The sequence below is a fragment of the Phaethon lepturus genome, unplaced genomic scaffold (genome assembly GCF_000687285.1).
Source record: "Phaethon lepturus isolate BGI_N335 unplaced genomic scaffold, ASM68728v1 scaffold18060, whole genome shotgun sequence".
Classification (NCBI taxonomy): domain Eukaryota; kingdom Metazoa; phylum Chordata; class Aves; order Phaethontiformes; family Phaethontidae; genus Phaethon; species Phaethon lepturus.
The window spans coordinates 1-6,041 of NW_010510007.1; positions in this window are offsets into that span (position 1 = coordinate 1).

Sequence of the window (6,041 nt, forward strand, 5' to 3'; positions counted from 1 at the left end):
TTTTAAGATTTAGCTTTTATTTTCTCATTACCCTTCTTGGATTTGATTGGTAATAAATTAAATTAATTTCCCCCAGTTGAGTCTGTTTTGCCCGTAATGGTAATTGGTGAGTGATCTCTCCCTGTCCTGATCTCAACCCACGGGCCTTTCATTGTATTTTCTCTCCCCTGCCCAGCTGAGGAGGGCAGTGACAGTGCGGCTTTGGTGGGCACCTGGCGTCCAGCCAGGGTCAACCCACCACAGCCCTGAAGACCCAATACACCAGTATCTGTTCTGGCCCAGTTTCCCAAGCTGTGCGGAAAACTAGAGACTGTAAAAGCAGCTTACCAAAGAATCTGAGCTGCTTTTCCAAAAGTCACTTGATTTAAGACATTGAGGCAAGTCTCCAGTATGGACGAGGCATTGTATTTCTTTCAGGCCAAGAACATAACAGCCTCCCTCTTTTTCCAGTGAAGGACAGCAGCTGTTTTTTGTTGCTTGCCAACAGAAGTGTCAGTCTGCCAATCCTGCACCACAACTAGAAATAATGCCTTTATTTTCAATTTAGCAGCGTCTAGTCCTGAAGGTGAAAAACTTTATTATAGCTTTGAGTTTGCTCCAAGTTTGGAGCACGGTCATGTTAAAATAAATTGTCTCATCCACCACTATTATTCTTCTCTTCACTTACACCAACTGCAGAAGCCATTCATCTTCCAGTCCCTGCAAGCCATGGATCAAAATCATCATACAGCCAAGAGCTGGGAAGTGAACATGGGACAGCCCTAGGAGCTATTCAACAGACCTGCAAATGCAGATTTAACTGGCTGGGTCGCTGCAGTGACTCAGATGTACAACCATCTGTGCTGGCTCGTCTTCTGCCAGGGTTCAGGTGACTGGGCACCAAACCTTCAAACCCAGCCCCACAGCCCACCACACGATGTACCATGAGCACAGGATCCAGTCCCGAGGAGCCACAAAGCTGCATGCAGTTCAAAAGCCATGAGGCGCCAACATTGGATTTACCTCACCTCCACCCACAATCTAAAGTCTGGGGCACAATTTAGAGTTAGTCAGCTAAGCTTCCTCTTTGGAAGCAGAGAAGCACAAGCATCCTCTGGAGATGTCTGTCTGACTCTCTGGAGATGTCTGTCTGACTCTCTGGAGTGGCTCCAAGGTATGTAGGACTTCTAGGCAGCCACAGTTAAGTGAGACAAATCCCACCCTCCAAACGGAATGACAAGCTGATGTGCTGTACATTCCTTCAGCAACGTTACTAAGTGACAAAATTGCCAGTTTCTATAAATTGATTCACTGTTTCTAAGATCAGCAAAAACAAGAGTTTCCTCTCAAGAGTTGAACATTTAACAGTTCCTGAAAAGGATGCAAAACATGCCAGAAAAAGAGATAGAGACAAAGGTTGTGGAGAAAACAGCAAAAAACACTGATTGTGTTCTTTACATGGGTGTAAAAACTTTGGCATTGACAAAAAATCAGGACAGTTTGACGTAATTGGCATTTACAAGACAGAAAGTAAAATATTAATGTTAATAAATAAATACACTTTTCCGTTGACTGCTCAAACTTCTGCTAGTAACAGGACACTGCAAGAAGGATTCAAGGAGGTCAGAAGGAAATGTAAATATTTTTAATACAACTAAAATCCAATTGCACATGTAGAAAGAGTTGGGAAGAAGCATTTAGTGTCAGGAGTCAGCAGGGTTGGAAATTTGGAGGTGAAGGAAAATGAAGAGCATTTGCTTTGGTCAGTAATGAAGGCTGGGACAGTTATAACTGCACAGACAGCAATATCAGGAGGAAGGAAAAAGTATCAGCAGTTAAATTTTCCTATTTGTTACAGCTATCTTGTGGCAATCCCTGAAATATCCCATCTTCTGTTTAAAAGCACAGGAATACAGAGCTTATTTCCTTGCAGAGAGAACAGCATTATATGGGATTAAGGGGCTGGCAGAACTGATACACGGAAAAGAGCAGCATGTTTCAACAGTGACTAAGAGTGGTAAAAAGAAGGGATATCTTTTCAAGATATGCGCATTTTTCAGCATGCATATACACCAAATATGGGGAGGAATTACTTAGTATGACGCTGCAGAGTACTAATTCAAAGCAGCAAGTTGAAGAACAGTTAAAAATTAAGGTTAGGGAGGAAAAAAAGGCTATTGAAAGCAAAACACATCAAAAGCTGTAGAACACAGTTTGCAAAAAGAACTACAGTGTCACCATGCCTGCAACATCCCAGACACGATGCTGCCAAGTGTAGCCAGAACAGTCAGTCATGGACAGCAGCATCAACAGCTAAGGGGCTTTTAAATTTTTTCTAACATTTAGACATCTCCACAGCATCCATGCAGAGAGAAAAGCATGTTGAGAAAATGCAGAAACTCTCCTGCCTTTTATTCTAACCCGCTGTGCCACCACTGCTCCTCTGCTTTTTCTTATAACTTGGAGGAAATAAGAGCAACCACCCCATCACCTACACATCAAAAGGAAGGTACCAGCAAACTTTACCCAGACTAGGATTAGACGAGGATGTGAGATAAAATATGCAAAAGCCACAATGCGTACTAAGTCAAAGATGGTTCCAGACGTAGGCAAGAGCAGAGGATACAAACCCTGATATGTCAGAAGACATCGACCTGCCACTTGTCCTGCAGCAGACTGTTTCCTTCCTAAACAGGTGCTTCCTGGCAGCAGAAGCCTTCCAGGCTCCAAGTCGCTGCACTTGCCCTCTGGTCTCTGCTTTCGCAGGTGTTGCCCCACGAGGGACTCCGCTCACCACCGGAATCACTGTCAGCTTCACCTGAGCTCATCAGAGCCGTCAGTGTGGTGAAACTCGGGGCACGCTGTGACGCTGATGCAACGCAGACACCACATCTCCTGCACTGTCATGCCCAGGCTTACGGACCGCACGTGGGTGTCGAGAGTCCCCATCGTTCCACTCACAGAGCTGGATCAGATGGTTTCCTAAATCCTTCCTAAAAAAACCTACAGGAACCGAAACAGAGATTGATGACTCGACTGGGCCAGCTCACAAGTGTGAGTGAGTCACAGCGCATCTCGGAGACTTAGATCTCAAGGGCTTTCACTAGAACATTTTCAACTTGATATGCATGAACTGATGACAGAAGTCATTTTGGTGGTGGACTATACTGAAAAAGTCTCTTCCACAACATTCAGGGCCGCCTCACCAGGACAGTCAATGCCACAACGGAAAGCAACAGAAGCCTGCCACGTTTACTTGAGAGAGCAAGAAGCAAACAAAATTTATGAAACCAGTATGGCAACCACACAGCGAACAAGTAGCTACCATTGTGTCTTCTATCATGGCTGGGAAGGTCTTTTAAAGGAGATAGCCAAAACATAAATAAATGAAGTGCACTAATAATTACTATCACCTAATCAAAGTGAAACACAGGCTATCATTAAAGGGGAAAAGAAAGTGCATCCTAACAACTTTTCCTATTTTAGATTCAGAGTGAGAAAAGAGATTATTTGTTTACATGTGACAGCATCTTAACAGCATTTATCCAGCTAGGAGACATATGATAATAGTTTTAAAATATGCCGAGTATTATATTATCATATAGGAAAAAACGCACACTCTATTGATCTCAATCATTTACAATAACAAGCTCAGAACAGAAAACAGCAACTCTTGCTCTTTCACAGGCTGATTGCGCATATGGGGAGCACCTCGATTTACTAAACCAAAATAAAAGGATTAAGAAATAAACCACGTCAAATCCATCACTTCTGTTTACTATGACTCAGTTTAAATCCAAGTCAAGTCAATACAGAATCTGCACCAAAGTGATTTTCATCAGCTGGAACTCAGAAACCTTGTAGCTTTGCAACCGTCAGTAGCACTGCCAGAATGAAAGGTACTGGTTTAGACTGAAATACTGCTGTTGGTTTTTTCAGGTATTTTAATGAAATTAATAATTTGTTTGTATTTCTTTGAAGGGAGGGTTTGTTTCCTTTCTGTGTTCTCTTCTTTTGCAATTATATTCTTCAATGTTTCATTATATGGCCCCCACGCTGGCATCAGAACCACAAGTCACTCAAGGATACACAAGCAAACCCAGCATTGAGAGGGAGCAGCTGCAAAATATTCACAAAAATCACCATTTTTTTGTAGTCCACAATTCTCTTAATGATTCCTCAGTAACACTCTTCGCCACATCACACCATTAGCCTTTACTTGACCTACCTTAGGTTATACCCACTTTCAGAAACATCATGCTGACAGCATTTAGCAGCACGTTAGTTATAAGCATGCTATTAAGTTTCTTTTTGTAGGCCAATCTGTTTATTTTAACAGATTGCATTTTTCAAACAAAGTCATTTACAACGGAGAGCCCCGCTGCTGTGCAACATGTGACACTTGCATCATTTGTCACAGCAGCTGAAATGAAAACAAAAAAAATCCTAATTTGCTACCCACACGGAGTGTCACAGAGAACAGCCATCCAGAAAGCAGGAGCTCTTCCCCGCTGGAAAGTTTCTAAAGAAGTCATTTGTTTCCCTGTCACCCTTATTTGCTACCAAGCTGCTCCACTTGCAATTAAAGTAGGTTTGCTTTAAAACAGTAAACAGTTTCCATCCAGTGAACTAGTTATTCCACATTGAAATAAACTCTTCCATTTCCTGTACAAGCTAGCTTGCACAATTAATAATTTCACTGATCAAAAGCAACATGCCGCAAGCCAGGTCAATCAAAACCTGTGCACACTCAAGGCAAAGGATAGGGCTGAAGCTCCAATACCCTCCAAATACTCACCATGACTTAGAGAGTATTAGAAGACAGTAAGAATTCACATCAACATTGCAGAGGCGGCATGGCAGTAACCGCCTGCTGCAGAGCATGACCAAGCCCATCCTGAACCAGACACCTACAATACCAATCAGACCAAATACATTCTCCAGTGCTGGTTTCCACCATATGCAAAGGGGTCAGAGGGTATGTAACCCTCTACATTTAGTCAGAGAAATCCCATTTCAGGAATCCCCCAAACATAGATGAAAACTGAGCCTTGAAGCCTGCAGGGGATCTGCAAGTGACCGAGTTCATGAGTACCCAAACCACTCACACATCATCTGGGTGACCCATAGAAACACAATATGCAACTGCGTTTTGAATTTCCCAGGACTTTGTCATCTGCTAAAACATACAGCCAGGCCACTAATCTGCTGCAGAGATAAGGAGAAGACTATCCTAAGAGATGAGGTTTCCAACACAGGTTGGGAGAAGCCTCTTCTTTTTTTAGTGTCTGCATGAAGGACTGCCCTGTTTCTCAGTGCTTCACCACAACAACTTTTGGCACAAACTAACACAATCTAACAAAATAATTTCTTCTCCCAGAGGAACCGTCCCACTCTCTGCCTGCCCTTTACAAGGCAACCGAGGAGTACTAATGTGAGAGGCAGTCTCATCTTCAGTGTGACCTCTTCTTGGGATGTTTTCCTACCAGCAATGGGTCTGGTCGCAGCCTCTCTCCCAGTCCTGCCATCCCTTAGAGGCTTTGGTGCTCTCCTAGGGGACAGTGGGTAGAAGGCAAACACCACCCTTCAGCGTTCCTCCACAAAACGGGGCAAGTAACTGAGCAGGGGAAGCCACGCAGAGAAAAAAGTCACTTACAGGTCTGCATCAAAGCCTGTCTGAAACTTCACCAAAAGGAGCAGTTTTCCCTTTAAGATCTAACTGGCTTTTGATGTGGTCTTTGGTAACTAGGCAGTTGTACTGCAAATGGTAAATAACCGGTAATCATTCTCCTCTTCCTATTCAAGGACTCCTGTGTTCAAAAGGGGGTATGTTACTATCATTTTTCCTTTGACCGTTACTTCTATGCAGGGATTATTAGCAGCTCAGTAGCTGAGATGTGCAGAAAAGCCACGCTGGGGGAGGGAAGCCTCATCAGCTCTTTCTGCCAATCTCCCAGCATGTTAAAAGCACTCTCAGGCCCAGAGAACAGCAGGGAAGTAGCATGAATGCAAATCATAGTTTTTTCTCTTTTAATAGATCCTCTATGCATCCCCATGTAGGG